This window comes from Pristiophorus japonicus, unplaced genomic scaffold, assembly GCF_044704955.1.
Source record: "Pristiophorus japonicus isolate sPriJap1 unplaced genomic scaffold, sPriJap1.hap1 HAP1_SCAFFOLD_33, whole genome shotgun sequence".
Classification (NCBI taxonomy): Eukaryota; Metazoa; Chordata; class Chondrichthyes; family Pristiophoridae; genus Pristiophorus; species Pristiophorus japonicus.
The window spans coordinates 6,980,381-6,999,679 of NW_027253106.1; positions in this window are offsets into that span (position 1 = coordinate 6,980,381).

Consider the following 19,299-nt stretch of genomic DNA (forward strand, 5'->3'; position numbering starts at 1 on the left):
TGTAATAAATACTGACCTGGAGAGTACAATAAATAATAACCTGGAGAGTACAAAAAAAACTGACCAGGAGAGTACAAAAAAAACTGACCAGGAGAATACAATAAATACTGACCTGGAGACTGTAATAAATAGTGACCTGGAGAGTACAATAAATAATGACCCTGAGAGTACAATAATTACTGACCTGGACAGTACAATAAATACTGACCTGGACAGTACAATAAATACTGACTTGGAGAGTACAATAAATACTGACCTGGAGAGTACAATAAATACTGACCTGGAGAATACAATAAATACGGACCTGGAGAGGGTAATAAATACTGACCTGGAGAGTACAATAAATTCTGAACTGGAGAGTGCAATAAATACTGACCTGGAGAGGGTAATAAAAACTGACCTGCAGAGGACAATAATTATTGACCAGGAGACTGCAATAAATACTGACCTGGAGAGGACAATAAATACTGATCTGGAGAGTACAAGAAATACGGACCTGGAGAGTACAATAAATGCTGACCTGGAGAGGGTAATAAATACTTATCTGGAGAGTACAATTAATACTCACTAGGAGAGTATAATAATTACTGACCTGGACAGTACAATAAATACTGACCTGGAGATTACAAGAAATAATGACCTTTTCAGTACAATAAATTCTGACCTGGAGAGTACAATAAATACTGACCTGGAGAGTAGAATCAATTCTGACATGGAGAGTACAATAAATACTGCTCTGGAGAGTGCAATAAATACTGAACTGGAGAGTACAATAAATACTGACCTGGAGATTACAATAAACAATGACCAGGAGAATACAATAACTACTGACCTGGAGAGTTTAATAAATACTGACCTGGAGAAAGCAATAAATACTGACCGGGAGTGGGCAATAAATATTGACCAGGAGAGTGCAATAAATACTGACCTGGAGAGTACAATAAATACTGGTTTGGAGAATACAATACATACGGACCTGGAGAGTACAATAAATGATGACCTGGAGAGTACAATAAATACCGACCTGGAGAGAGTAATAAATACTGACCTGGAGAGTACAATAAATACTGACCTGAAGAGTATAATAAATACTGACCTGGACAGTACAATATATACTGACCTGGAGAGTACAATAAATACTGACCTGGTCAGTACAATAAATACAGACCTGGAGAGTACAATAAATACTGACCTGGAGAGTACAATCAATTCTGACCTGGAGAGTACAATAAATACTGACCTGGAGAGGGTTATAAATACTGACCTGGAGAGTACAATAAATACTGACCTGGAGAAGATAATAAATACTGACCTGGACAGTACAATAAATACTGACCTGGAGAGTACAATAAATACTTACCTGGAGCGTACAAAAAATACGGACCTGGAGAGGGCAATAGATACTGACCTGGAGAGGGTAAAAAATACTGACCTGGAGAATACAATAAATCCTGTCCTGGAGAGGGCAATAAATTCGGACCTGGAGAGTACAATAAATATTGACCTGGAGATTACAATAAACACTGACCTGGAGAGTACAATAAATACGAACCTGGAGAGGGTAATAAATAGTGACCTGGAGAGTACAATAAATACTGACCTGGAGAGGGTTATAAATACTGACCTGGAGAGTACAATAAATACTGACCTGGAGAAGATAATAAATACTGACCTGGACAGTACAATAAATACTGACCTGGAGAGTACAATAAATACTTACCTGGAGCGTACAAAAAATACGGACCTGGAGAGGGCAATAGATACTGACCTGGAGAGGGTAAAAAATACTGACCTGGAGAATACAATAAATCCTGTCCTGGAGAGGGCAATAAATTCGGACCTGGAGAGTACAATAAATATTGACCTGGAGATTACAATAAACACTGACCTGGAGAGTACAATAAATACGAACCTGGAGAGGGTAATAAATAGTGACCTGGAGAGTACAATAAATACTGACCTGAAGAGTGCAATAAATATTGACCTGGAGTGTACAATAAAGAGTGTCCTGGAGAGCACAATAAATACTGACCTGGAGACTACAATAAATACTGACCTGGAGACTACAATAAATACTGACCTGGAGTGTACAATAAATACTGACCTGGAGATTACAGTAAATACTGACCAAGAGAGTAAAATAAATACGGACCTGGAGAGGGTAATAAATGCTGACCTGGAGAGTACAATAAATTCTGACCTGGAGAGTACAATAAATAATGACCTTGAAAGTACAATAAATACTGACCTGGAGAGTACAATAAATATTGACCTGGAGAGGGCAATACATACAGATCTGGAGAGTACAATAAATACTAACCTGGAGAGTACAATAAATAATGACCTCTTGGGTACAATAAAAACTGAAATGGTGAGTACAATAAATACTGACTTGGTCAGGACAATAAATACTGACCTGGAGAGTACAATAAAAACTGATCTGGGGAGCACAATAAATACTGATCTGGAGAGTACAATGAATGCTGACCAGTAGCGTATAATAAATACTGACCTGCGGAGTGTAATAAATACTGACCTGGAGAGTACAATAAATAATAACCTGGAGACTACAATAAATAGTGACCTGGAGAGTACAATAAATACTGACCTGGAGAGTACAATAAATACTTACCTGGAGACTGTAATAAATAGTGACCTGGAGAGTACACTAAATAATGACCTGGAGAGTACAATAAATACTGACCTGGACAGTACAACAAATACTGACCTGGAATGTACAATAAATACTGACCTGGAGAGTACAATAAATACGGCCTTGGAGAGTACAATAAATACTGACCTGGAGAGTACAATAAATACTGATCTGTAGAATACAAAAAATATGGACCTGGAGAGGGTTATAAATACTGACCTGGAGAGTACAATAAACACTGACCTGGAGAATATAATATATACTGACCTGGACAGTACAATAAATACTTACCTGGAGCGTACAAAAAATACGGACCTGGAGAGGGCAATAAATACTGACCTGGAGAGTACAATTAATACTGACCTGGAGATTACAATAAACACTGACCTGGAGAGTACAATAAATACTAACCTGGAGAGGGTAATAATTAGTGACCTGGAGAGTACAATAAATACTCACCTGGAGAGTACAATAAACACTGACCTGGAGAGAACAATAAATACTGACCTGGAGAGTACCATAAAAACTGACCTTGAGAGGGTAAAAAATACTGACCTGGTGAATACATTAAATCCTGACCTGGAGAGGGCAATAAATGCTGACCTGGAGAGTACAATAAATACTGACCTGGAGATTACAATAAACACTGACCTGGAGAGTACAATAAATACTAACCTGGAGAGGGTAATAATTAGTGACCTGGAGAGTACAATAAATATTGACCTGAAGAGTGCAATAAATATTGACCTGGAGTGTACAATAAAGAGTGTCTTGGAGAGCACAATAAATACTGACCTGGAGACTTCAATAAATACTGACCTGGAGAGTACAATAAATACTGACATGGAGAGTGCAATAAATACTGACCTGGGGGGGAACAATAAATATGACCTGGAGATTACAAAAAATATTGATCTGGAGAGTACAATAAATACTGACCAGGAGTGTACAATAAATACTGACCTGGAGATTACAATAAATACTGACCAGGAGAGTAAAATAAATACGGACCTGGAGAGGGTAATAAATGCTGACCTGGAGAGTACAATACATTCTGACCTGGAGAGTACAATGAATAATGACCTTGAAAGTACAATAAATACTGACCTGGAGAGTACAATAAATATTGACCTGGAGAGGGCAATACATACAGATCTGGAGAGTACAATGAATACTAACCTGGAGAGTACAAGAAATAGTAACCTCCAGGGTAGAATAAAAACTGAAATGGTGAGTACAATAAATACTGACCTTGTCAGGACAATAAATACTGACCTGGAGAGTACAATAAATACTGATCTGGGGAGCACAATAAATACTGATCTGGAGAGTACAATGAATACTGACCTGTAGCGTATAATAAATACTGACCTGGAGAGTGTAATAAATATGTCCTGGAGAGTACAATAAATAATAACCTGGAGAGTACAATAAATACTGCCTTGGAGAGTAAAATAAATACTGACCTGGAGAGTACAATAAATACTGATCTGTAGAATACAATAAATATGGACCTGTAGAGGGTAATAAAGACTGACCTGGAGAATACAATAAATATGGACCTGGAGAGGGTAATAAATACTGACCTGGAGAGTACAATAAATACTGACCTTGAGAGGATAATAAATACTGACCTGGAGAGGGTAATAAATACTGACCTGGAGAGTACAATAAATTCTGAACTGGAGAGGACAATAAATACTGACCAAGAGAGTGCAATAAATACTGACCTTGAGAGGATAATAAATACTGACCTGGAGAGAACAATAAATACTGACCTGGAGAGTACAATAAATATGGACCTGGAGAGGATAATAAATATTGACCTGGAGAGGGCAATACATACAAATCTGGAGAGTACAATAAATACTAACCTGGAGAGTACAATAAATAATGACCTCTCGGGTACAATAAAAACTGAAATGTTGAGTGCAGTAAATACTGACTTGGTCAGGACAATAAATACTGACCTGGAGAGTACAATAAAAACTGATCTGGGGAGCACAATAAATACTGATCTGGAGAGTACAATGAATACTGACCAGTAGCATATAATAAATACTGACCTGGAGAGTGTAATAAATACTGACCTGGAGAGTACAATAAATAATAACCTGGAGACTACAATAAATAGTGACCTGGAGAGTACAATAAATATTGACCTGGAGAGTACAATAAATACTGACCTGGAGACTGTAATAAATAGTGACCTAGAGAGTACACTAAATAATGACCTGGAGAGTACAATAAATACTGACCTGGACAGTACAATAAATACTGACCTGGACAGTGCAATAAATAATGACCTGGAGAGTACAATAAATACTGCCTTGGAGAGTACAATAAATACTGAACTGGAGAATACAATAAATACTGATCTGTAGAATACAAAAAATATGGACCTGGAGAGATTTATAAATACTGACCTGGAGAGTACAATAAATACTGACCTGGAGAATATAATAAATACTGACCTGGACAGTACAATAAATACTTACCTGGAGCGTACAAAAAATACGGACCTGGAGAGGGCAATAAATACTGACCTGGAGAGGGTAAAAAATACTGACCTGGTGAATACATTAAATCCTGACCTGGAGAGGGCAATAAATTCTGACCTGGAGAGTACAATAAATACTGACCTGGAGATTACAATAAACACTGACCTGGAGAGTACAATAAATACTAACCTGGAGAGGGTAATAAATAGTGACCTGGAGAGTACAATAAATACTGACCTGAAGAGTGCAATAAATATTGACCTGGAGTGTACAATAAAGAGTGTCTTGGAGAGCACAATAAATACTGACCTGGAGACTACAATAAATACTGACATGGAGAGTACAATAAATACTGACATGGAGAGTGCAATAAATACTGACCTGGGGGGGAACAATAAATATGACCTGGAGATTACAAAAAATATTGACCTGGAGAGTACAATAAATACTGACCAGGAGTGTACAATAAATACTTACCTGGAGATTACAATAAATACTGACCTGGAGAGTACAATAAATAATGACCTTGAAAGTACAATAAATACTGACCTGGAGATTACAATAAATATTGACCTGGAGAGGGCAATACATACAGATCTGGAGAGTACAATAAATACTAACCTGGAGAGTACAAGAAATAGTGACCTCTATGGTACAATAAAAACTGAAATGGTGAGTACAATAAATACTGACCTTGTCAGGACAATAAATACTGACCTGGAGAGTACAATAAATACTGATCTGGGGAGCACAATAAATACTGATCTGGAGAGTACAATGAATACTGACCTCTAGCGTATAATAAATACTGACCTGGAGAGTGTAATAAATACTGACCTAGAGAGTACAATAAATAATAACCTGGAGAGTACAATAAATACTGCCTTGGAGAGTAAAATAAATACTGACCTGGAGAGTACAATAAATACTGATTTGTAGAATACAATAAATATGGACCTGGAGAGGGTAATAAAGACTGACCTGCAGAAAACAATAAATATGGACCTGGAGAGGGTAATAAATACTGACCTGGAGTGTACAATAAATACTGACCTGGAGAGGATAATAAATACTGACCTGGAGAGGGTAATAAATACTGACCTGGAGAGTACAATAAATACTGACCTTGAGAGGATATTAAATACTGACCTGGAGAGGGTAATAATTACTGACCTGGAGAGTACAATAAATTCTGAACTGGAGAGGACAATAAATACTGACCAAGAGAGTACAATAAATACTGACCTTGAGAGGATAATAAATACTGACCTGGAGAGAACAATAAATACTGACCTGGAGAGTACAATTAATACGGACCTGGAGAGGATAATAAATACTGACCTGGAGAGTGCAATAAATTCTGACCTGGAGAGTACAATAAATACTGATCTGGACAGTACAATAAATACTGACCTGGACAGTACAATAAATAATGACCTGGAGAGTACAATGAATACTGCCTTGGAGAGTAAAATGAATACTGACCTGGAGAGTACAATAAATACTGATCTGTAGAATACAATAAATATGGACCTGGAGAGGGTAATAAAGACTGACCTAAAGAATACAATATATATGGACCTGGAGAGGGTAATAAATACTGACCTGGAGAGGATAATAAATACTGACCTGGAGAGTGCAATAAATTCTGACCTGGAGAGTACAATAAATTCTGATCTGGACAGTACAATAAATACTGACCTGGACAGTACTATAAATAATGACCTGGAGAGTAGAATAAATACTGCCTTGGAGAGTAAAATAAATACTGACCTGGAGAGTACAATAAATACTGATCTGTAGAATACAATAAATATGGACCTGGAGAGGGTAATAAAGACTGACCTAAAGAATACAATATATATGGTCCTGGAGAGGGTAATAAATACTGACCTGGAGAGTACAATAAATACTGACCTGGAGAGGATAATAAATACTGACCTGGAGAGGGTAATAAATACTGACCTGGAGAGTACAATAAATTCTGAACTGGAGAGGACAATAAATACTGACCAAGAGAGTACAATAAATACTGACCTTGAGAGGATAATAAATACTGACCTGGAGAGTACAATAAATACTGACCTGGAGACTGTAATAAATAGTGACCTGGAGAGTACACTAATTAATGACCTGGAGAGTACAATAAATACTGACCTGGACAGTACAATAAATACTGATCTGCATAGTACAATAAATAATGACCTGGAGAGTACAATAAATACTGCCTTGGAGAGTAAAATAAATACTGACCTGGAGAGTACAATAAATACTGATCTGTAAATAAAATAAATATGGACCTGGAGAGAGTAATAAAGACTGACCTGGAGAATACAATAAATATGGACCTGGAGAGGGTAATAAATACTGACCTGGAGAGTACAATAAATACTGACCTGGAGAGGATAATAAATACTGACCTGGAGAGGGTAATAAATACTGACCTGGAGAGTACAATAAATTCTGAACTGGAGAGAACAATAAATACTGACCAAGAGAGTACAATAAATACTGACCTTGAGAGGATAATAAATACTGACCTGGAGAGAACAATAAATACTGACCTGGAGAGTACAATAAATACGGACCTGGAGAGGATAATAAATACTGACCTGGAGAGTGCAATAAATTCTGACCTGGAGAGTACAATAAATATTGATCTGCAGAGTACAATAAATACTGACCCGGAGAGGGTAATAAATACTGACCTGGAGAGCACAATATATATTGACCTGGAGAGTACAATAAATACTGACGTAGAGATTACAATAAACACTGACCTGGAGAATACAATAACTACTGACGTGGACAGTACAATAAATACTGACCTGGAGAGGGCAATAAATACTGACCTGGAGAGCACAATAAATGCTGACCAAGAGAGTACAATAAATACTGACCTGGAGAAGGCAATAAATACTGACCTGGAGAGTACAATAAATACTGACCTGCAGAGTATAATAACTACTGACCTGGACAGTACAATAAATACTAACATGGGGAGTACAATAAATACTGACATGGACTGTACAATAAATACTGACTTGGAGGGTACAATCAATTCAGACCTAGAGAGTACAATAAATACTGACCGGGAGAGGGTAATAAATACTGACCTGGAGAGTACAATAATAGTGACCTGGAGAATATAATAAATACTGACCTGGACAGTACAATAAATACTGACCTGGAGAGTACAATCAGTACTGGCCTGGAGAGTACAATAAATGCTGACATGGAGAGGGCAATAAATACTGACCTGGAGAGTACAATAAATACTTACCTGGAGCGTACAATAAATACTGACCTGGAGAGAGTAATAAATACTGACATGGAGAGGGTAATAAATACTGACCTGGAGAGTGTAATAAATAGTGACCTGGAGAGTACAATAAATAGTGACCTGGAGATTACAATAAATAATGACCTGGACAGTAAAATACATACTGACCTGGACAGTACAATAAATACTGACCTGGAGAGTACAATAAATACTGATTGGAGAATAAAAAAAATACTGACCTGGAAAGTACAATAAATACTGACCTGGAGAATACAATAAATATGGACCTGGAGAGGGTAATAAATACTGACCTGGAGAGTACAATAAATTCTGAACTGGAGAGTACAATAAATACTGACCTGGAGAGGATAATAAATAATGTCCTGGAGAGTACAATAAATTCTGAACTGGAGAGGACAATAAATACTGACCAAGAGAGTACAATAAATACTGACCTTGAGAGGATAATAAATACTGACCTGGAGAGAACAATAAATACTGACCTGGAGAGTACAATAAATACGAACCTGGAGAGGATAATAAATACTGACCTGGAGAGTGCAATAAATTCTGACCTGGAGAGTACAATAAATATTGATCTGCAGAGTACAATAAATACTGACCAGGAGAGGGTAATAAATACTGACCTGGAGAGCACAATATATATTGACCTGGAGAGTACAATAAATACTGACCTGGAGATTACAATAAACACTGACCTGGAGAATACAATAACTACTGACGTGGACAGTACAATAAATACTGACCTCTAGAGGGCAATAAATACTGACCTGGAGAGGGCAATAAATATTGACCAGGAGGGTGCAATAAATACTGATCTGGAGAGTACAATACATACTGACCTGGAGAGCGCAATAAATGCTGACCTAGAGAGTACAATAAATACTGACCTGGAGAGGGTAATAAATACTGACCTGGAGAGTACAATAAATACTGACCTGCAGAGTATAATAACTACTGACCTGGACAGTACAGTAAATACTAACATGCTGAGTACAATAAATACTGACATGGACAGTACAATAAATACTGACCTGGAGGGTACAATCAATTCAGACCGAGAGAGTACAATAAATACTGACCTGGAGAGGGTAATAAATACTGACCTGGAGAGTACAATAAATAGTGACCTGGAGAATATAATAAATACTGACCTGGACAGTACAATAAATACTGACCTGGAGAGTACAATCAGTACTGGCCTGGAGAGTACAATAAATGCTGACATGGAGAGGGCAATAAATACTGACCTGGAGAGTACAATAAATACTTACCTGGAGCGTACAATAAATACTGACCTGGAGAGAGTAATAAATACTGACCTGGAGAGGGTAATAAATACTGACCTGGAGAGTGTAATAAAGAGTGACCTGGAGAGTACAATAAATAGTGACCTGGAGAGTACAATAAATACTGATTGGAGAATACAAAAAATACTGACCTGGAAAGTACAATAAATACTGAACTGGAGAATACAATAAATATGGACCTGGAGAGGGTAATAAATACTGACCTGGAGAGTACAATAAATTCTGAACTGGAGAGTACAATAACTACTGACCTGGAGAGGATAATAAATAATGTCCTGGAGAGTACAAAAAATTCTGAACTGGAGAGGATAATAAATACTGACCTTTCGAGAACAATAAATACTGACCTGGAGAGTACAATAAATACGGACCTGGAGACGATAATAAATACTGACCTGGAGAATACTATAAATTCTGACCTGGAGAGTACAATAAATACTGATCTGGAGAGTACAATAAATACTGACCTGGAGAGTGTAATAAATACTGACCTGGAGAGCACAATATATATTGACCTGGAGAGTACAATAAATACTGACCTGGAGATTACAATAAACACTGACCTGGAGAATACAATAACTACTGACCTGGAGAGTACAATAAATACTGAACTGGAGAGGGCAATAAATACTGACTTGGAGAGGACAATAAATATTGACCAGGAGAGTGCAATAAATACTGACCTGGAGCGTACAATAAATACTGATCTGGAGAGTACAATACATACTGACCTGGAGAGCACAATTAATGCTGACCTGGAGAGTACAATAAATACTGACCCGGAGAGGGTAATAAATACTGACCTGGAGAGTACAATAAATACTGACCTGCAGAGTATAATAAATAATGACTTGGAGAGTGCAATAAATACTGACCTGGAGATTACAATAAACACTGACCTGGAGAATACAATAACTACTGACCTGGAGAGTACAATAAATACTGAACTGGAGAGGGCAATAAATACTGACTTGGAGAGGACAATAAATATTGACCAGGAGAGTGCAATAAATACTGACCTGGAGCGTACAATAAATACTGATCTGGAGAGTACAATACATGCTGACCTGGAGAGCACAATAAATGCTGACCTGGAGAGTACAATAAATACTGACCCAGAGAGGGTAATAAATACTGACCCGGAGAGGGTAATAAATACTGACCTGGAGAGCACAATATATATTGACCTGGAGAGTGCAATAAATGCTGACCTGGAGATTACAATAAACACTGACCTGGAGAATACAATAACTACTGACCTGGAGAGTACAATAAATACTGAACTGGAGAGGGCAATAAATACTGACCTGGAGCGTACAATAAATGCTGACCTGGAGAGTACAATAAATAGTGACCTGGAGAGTACAATAAATACTGACCTGGACAGTACAATAAATACTGACCTGGAGAGTACAATAAATTCTGACCTGGAGAGTACAATCACTACTGGCCTGGAGAGTACAATAAATAAAGACATGGAGAGGGCAATAAATACTGACCTGGAGAGTAGAATAAATACTTACCTGGAGCGTACAATAAATACTGACCTGGAGAGGGTAATAAATACTGATCTGGAGAGGGTAATAAATATTGACCTGGAGAGTACAATAAATAGTGACCTGGAGAGTACAATAAATACTGACCTGGACAGTACAATACATACTGACCTGGATAGTAAAATAAAGAGTGACCTGGAGGGTACAATAAATACTGACTTGTAGAGTACAATAAATACTGACCTGGAGAGTACAATAAATACTGACCTGGAGAATACAATAAATACGGACCTGGAGAGGATAATAATTACTGACCTGGAGAGTACAATCAGTACTGGCCTGGAGAGTACAATAAATACTGACATGGAGAGGGCAATAAATATTGACCTGGAGAGTACAATAAATACTTACCTGGAGCGTACAATAAATACTGACCTGGAGAGGGTAATAAATACTGACCTGGAGAGGGTAATAAATATTGACCTGGAGAGTAAAATAAATACTGACCTGGAGACTGTAATTAATAGTGACCTGGACAGTACAATAAATAGTGACCTGGAGAGTACAATAAATACTGGCCTGGAGAGGGCAATAAATACTGACCTGGAGAGGGCAATAAATATTGACCAGGAAGTGCAATAAATACTGACCTGGAGAGTGCAATAAATACTGATCTGGAGAGTACAATAAATACTAACATGGGGTGCACAAAAAATACTGACCTGGACAGTACAATAAGTACTGACCTGGAGAGTACAATAAATACTGACATGGAGAGGCCAATAAATACTGACCTGGAGAGTACAATAAATACTTACCTGGAGCGTACAATAAATACTGACCTGGAGAGTACAATCAGTACTGGCCTGGAGAGTACAATAAATACTGACATGGAGAGGGCAATAAATATTGACCTGGAGAGTACAATAAATACTTACCTGGAGCGTACAATAAATACTGACCTGGAGAGGGTAATAAATACTGACCTGGAGAGGGCAATAAATACTGACCTGGAGAGGGCAATAAATATTGACCAGGAAGTGCAATAAATACTGACCTGGAGAGTGCAATAAATACTGATCTGGAGAGTACAACACATACTGAACTGGCAAGTGCAATAAATGCTGACCAAGAGAGTACAATAAATACTGACCTGGAGAGGGTAATAAATACTGACCTGGAGAGTACAATAAATACTGACCTGCAGAGTATAATAACTACTGACCTGGACAGTACAATAAATACTAACATGGGGTGCACAATAAATACTGACCTGGAGAGTACAATAAGTACTGACCTGGAGAGTACAATAAATACTGACATGGAGAGGCCAATAAATACTGACCTGGAGAGTACAATAAATACTTACCTGGAGCGTACAATAAATACTGACCTGGAGAGAGTAATAAATACTGACCTGGAGAGGGTAATAAATACTGACCTGGAGAGTACAATAAATACTGACCTGCAGACTGTAATATATCGTGACCTGGAGAGTACAATAAATATTGACCTGGAGAGTACAATAAATAATGACCTGGACAGTAAAATACATACTGACCTGGACAGTACAATAAATACTGACCTGGAGAGTACAATAAATACTGACCTGGAGAGTACAATAAATTCTGAACTGGAGAGTACAATACATACTGACCTGGAGAGTACAATAAATACTGACCTGGAGAGGATAATAAATAATGTCCTGGAGAGTACAATAAATTCTGAACTGGAGAGTACAATAAATACTGACCTGGAGAGTACAATAAATACTGACTTGGAGAGGATAATAAATACTGACCTGGAGAGAACAATAAATACTGACCTGGAGAGTACAATAAATACGGACCTGGAGAGGATAATAAATACTGACCTGGAGAATACTATAAATTCTGACCTGGAGAGTACAATAAATACTGATCTGGAGACGGCAATAAATACTGACTTGGAGAGGGCAATAAATATTGACCAGGAGAGTGCAATAAATACTGACCTGGAAAGTACAATACATACTGACCTGGAGAGCACAATAAATGCTGACCTGGAGAGTACAATAAATACTGACCTGGAGAGGGTAATAAATACTGACCTGGAGAGAACAATAAATATTGACCTGCAGAATACAATAAATACGGACCTGGAGAGGATAATAAATACTGACCTGGAGAGTACAATAAATACTGACCTGCAGAATATAATAGATACTGACCTGGACAGTACAATAAATGCTGCCCGAGTGAGTACAATAAATACTGAACTGGAGAGGGTAATAAATACTGACCTGGAGAGTACAATAAATACTGACCTGCAGAGTATAATAAATACTGACCTGGACAGTACAATAAATACTGACATGGGGAGTACAATAAATACTGACCTGGAGAGGGCAATAAATATTGACCTGGAGAGCACAATAAATGCTGACCTAGAGAGTACCATAAATACTGACCTGGAGAGGGTATTAAATACTGACCTAGAGAGTACAATAAATACTGACATGCAGAGTATAATAAATAATGACATGGACAGTACAATATACACTGACATGGGGAGTACAATAAATACTGACCTGGACAGTACAATAAATACTGACCTGGAGAGTACAATCAATTCTGACCTGGAGAGTACAATACATACTGACCTGGAGAGGGTAATAAATACTGACCGGGAGAGTACAACAAATAGTGACCTGGAGAATATAATAAATACTGACCTGGACAGTACAATAAATACTGACCTGAAGAGTACAATAAATACTGACCTGGAGAGTACAATCAGTACTGGCCTGGAGAGTACAATAAATACTGACATGGAGAGGGCAATAAATACTGACCTGGAGAGTACAATAAATACTTACCTGGAGCGTACAATAAATACTGACCTGGAGAGGGTAATAAATACTGACCTGGAGAGGGTAATAAATATTGACCTGGAGAGTAAAATAAATACTGACCTGGAGACTGTAATTAATAGTGACCTGGAGAGTACAATAAATAGTGACCTGGAGAGTACAATAAATACTGGCCTGGAGAGGGCAATAAATACTGACCTGGAGAGGGCAATAAATATTGACCAGGAAGTGCAATAAATACTGACCTGGAGAGTGCAATAAATACTGATCTGGAGAGTACAATACATACTGAACTGGCGAGCGCAATAAATGCTGACCAAGAGAGTACAATAAATACTGACCTGGAGAGGGTAATAAATACTGAGCTGGAGAGTACAATAAATACTGACCTGCAGAGTATAATAACTACTGACCTGGACAGTACAATAAATACTAACATGGGGAGCACAATAAATACTGACCTGGACAGTACAATAAGTACTGACCTGGAGAGTACAATAAATACTGACATGGAGAGGCCAATAAATACTGACCTGGAGAGTACAATAAATACTTACCTGGAGCGTACAATAAATACTGACCTGGAGAGAGTAATAAATACTGACCTGGAGAGGGTAATAAATACTGACCTGGAGAGTACAATAAAAACTGACCTGCAGACTGTAATAAATCGTGACCTGGAGAGTACAATAAATATTGACCTGGAGAGTACAATAAATAATGACCTGGACAGTAAAATACATACTGACCTGGACAGTACAATAAATACTGACCTGGAGTGTACAATAAATACTGACTTGGAGAATACAAAAAATACTGACCTGGAGAGTACAATAAATACTGACCTGGAGAATACAATAAATATGGACCTGGAGAGGGTAATAAATACTGACCTGGAGAGTACAATAAATTCTGAACTGGAGAGTACAATACATACTGACCTGGAGAGTACAATAAATACTGACCTGGAGAGGATAATAAATAATGTCCTGGAGAGTACAATAAATTCTGAACTGGAGAGTACAATAAATACTGACCTGGAGAGTACAATAAATACTGACTTGGAGAGGATAATAAATACTGACCTGGAGAGAACAATAAATACTGACCTGGAGAGTACAATAAATACGGACCTGGAGAGGATAATAAATACTGACCTGGAGAATACTATAAATTCTGACCTGGAGAGTACAATAAATACTGATCTGGAGACGGCAATAAATACTGACTTGGAGAGGGCAATAAATATTGACCAGGAGAGTGCAATAAATACTGACCTGGAGAGTACAATACATACTGACCTGGAGAGCACAATAAATGCTGACCTGGAGAGTACAATAAATACTGACCTGGAGAGGGTAATAAATACTGACCTGGAGAGAACAATAAATACTGACCTGCAGAATACAATAAATACGGACCTGGAGAGGATAATAAATACTGACCTGGAGAGTACAATAAATACTGACCTGCAGAATATAATAGATACTGACCTGGACAGTACAAGAACTGCTGCCCGAGTGAGTACAATAAATACTGAACTGGAGAGGGTAATAAATACTGACCTCGAGAGTACAATAAATACTGACCTGCAGAGTATAATAAATACTGACCTGGACAGTACAATAAATACTGACATGGGGAGTACAATAAATACTGACCTGCAGAGGGCAATAAATATTGACCTGGAGAGCACAATAAATGCTGACCTAGAGAGTACCATAAATACTGACCTGGAGAGGGTAATAAATACTGACCTGGAGAGTACAATAAATACTGACATGCAGAGTATAATAAATAATGACATGGACAGTACAATATACACTGACATGGGGAGTACAATAAATACTGACCTGGACAGTACAATAAATACTGACCTGGAGAGTACAATCAATTCTGACCTGGAGAGTACAATACATACTGACCTGGAGAGGGTAATAAATACTGACCGGGAGAGTACAACAAATAGTGACCTGGAGAATATAATAAATACTGACCTGGACAGTACAATAAATACTGACCTGAAGAGTACAATAAATACTGACCTGGAGAGTACAATCAGTACTGGCCTGGAGAGTACAATAAATACTGACATGGAGAGGGCAATAAATACTGACCTGGAGAGTACAATAAATACTTACCTGGAGCGTACAATAAATACTGACCTGGAGAGGGTAATAAATACTGACCTGGAGAGGGTAATAAATATTGACCTGGAGAGTAAAATAAATACTGACCTGGAGACTGTAATTAATAGTGACCTGGAGAGTACAATAAATAGTGACCTGGAGAGTACAATAAATACGGGCCTGGAGAGGGCAATAAATACTGACCTGGAGAGGGCAATAAATATTGACCAGGAAGTGCAATAAATACTGACCTGGAGAGTGCATTAAATACTGATCTGGAGAGTACAATACATACTGAACTGGCGAGCGCAATAAATGCTGACCAAGAGAGTACAATAAATACTGACCTGGAGAGGGTAATAAATACTGACCTGGAGAGTACAATAAATACTGACCTGCAGAGTATAATAACTACTGACATGGACAGTACAATAAATACCAACATGGGGAGCACAATAAATACTGATCTGGACAGTACAATAAGTATTGACCTGGAGAGTACAATAAATACTGACATGGAGAGGCCAATAAATACTGACCTGGAGAGTACAATAAATACTTACCTGGAGCGTACAATAAATACTGACCTGGAGAGAGTAATAAATACTGACCTGGAGAGGGTAATAAATACTGACCTGGAGAGTACAATAAAAGCTGACCTGCAGACTGTAATAAATCGTGACCTGGAGAGTACAATAAATATTGACCTGGAGAGTACAATAAATAATGACCTGGACAGTAAAATACATACTGACCTGGACAGTACAATAAATACTGACCTGGAGAGTACAATAAATACTGACTTGGAGAATACAAAAAATACTGACCTGGAGAGTACAATAAATACTGACCTGGAGAATACAATAAATATGGACCTGGAGAGGGTAATAAATACTGACCTGGAGAGTACAATAAATTCTGAACTGGAGAGTACAATACATACTGACCTGGAGAGTACAATAAATACTGACCTGGAGAGGATAATAAATAATGTCCTGGAGAGTACAATAAATTCTGAACTGGAGAGTACAATAAATACTGACCTGGAGAGTAAAATAAATACTGACTTGGAGAGGATAATAAATACTGACCTGGAGAGAACAATAAATACTGACCTGGAGAGTACAATAAATACGGACCTGGAGAGGATAATAAATATTGACCTGGAGAATACTATAAATTCTGACCTGGAGAGTACAATAAATACTGATCTGGAGACGGCAATAAATACTGACTTGGAGAGGGCAATAAATATTGACCAGGAGAGTGCAATAAATACTGACCTGGAGAGTACAATAAATACTGATCTGGAGAGTACAATACATACTGACCTGGAGAGCACAATAAATGCTGACCTGGAGAGTACAATAAATACTGACCTGGAGAGGGTAATAAATACTGACCTGGAGAGTACAATAAATACTGACCTACAGAGTATAATAAATAATGACCTGGACAGTACAATATATACTGACATGGGGAGTACAATAAATACTGACCTGGACAGTACAATAAATACTGACCTGGAGAGTACAATCAATTCTGACCTGTAGAGTACAATGCATACTGACCTGGAGAGGTTAATAAATACTGACCGGGAGAGTACAATAAATAGTGACCTGGAGAATATAATAAATACTGACCTGGACAGTACAATAAATACTGACCTGGAGTGTACAATAAATTCTGACCTGGAGAGTACAATCAGTACTGGCCTGGAGAGTACAATAAATACTGACATGGAGAGGTCAATAAATACTGACCTGGAGAGTACAATAAATACTTACCTGGAGCGTACAATAAATACTGAATTGGAGAGGGTAATAAATACTGACCTGGAAAGGGTAATAAATATTGACCTGGAGAGTACGATAAATACTGACCTGGAGACTGTAATTAATAGTGAGCTGGAGAGTACAATAAATAGTGACCTGGAGAGTACAATAAATACTGACCTGGACAGTACAATACATACTGACCTGGACAGTACAATAAATAGTGACCTGGAGAGTACAATAAATACTGACTTGGAGAGTACAATAAATACTGACCTGGAGAGTGCAATAAATACTGACCTGGAGAATACAATAAATACGGACCTGGAGAGGATAATACATACTGACCTGGAGAGTACAATTAATTCTGAACTGGAGAGTACAATAAATACTGACCTGGTGAGGGTAATAAATACTGACCTGGAGAATACAATAAATACTGACCTGGAGATTACAATAAACACTGACCTGGAGAATACAATAAATTCTGACCTGGAGAGTACAATAAACACTGACCTGGAGAATACAATAAATACTGACCTGGAGAGTGTAATAAATACTGACCTGGAGAGTACAATAAATAATAAGTTGGAGAGTACAATAAATAGTGACCTGGAGAGTACAATAAATACTGACCTGGAGAGTACAATAAATACTAACCTGGAGACTGTAATAAAGAGTGACCTGGAGAGTGCATTAAATAGTGACCAGGACAGTACAATAAATACTGACCTGGGCAGTACAATAAATACTGACCTGGACAGTACAATAAATAATGACCTGGAGAGTACAATAAATACTGACTTGGAGAGGACAATAAATACAGACCTGGAGAGCACAATAAATACTGATCTGGAGAATACAATAAATATGGACCTGGAGATGGTAATAAATACTGACCGAGAGAGTACAATAAATACTGACATGGAGAGGGTAATAAATACTGACCTGGAGAGTACAATAAATACTGACCTGCAGAGTATAATAAATAATGACCTGGACAGTACAATATACACTGACATGGGGAGTACAATAAATACTGACCTGGACAGTACAATAAATACTGACCTGGAGAGTACAATCAATTCTGACCTGGAGAGTACAATACATACTGACCTGGAGAGGGTAATAAATACTGACCGGGAGAGTACAACAAAGAGTGACTTGGAGAATATAATAAATACTGACCTGGACAGTACAATAAATACTGACCTGAAGAGTACAATAAATTCTGACCTGGAGAGTACAATCAGTACTGGCCTGGAGAGTACAATAAATAC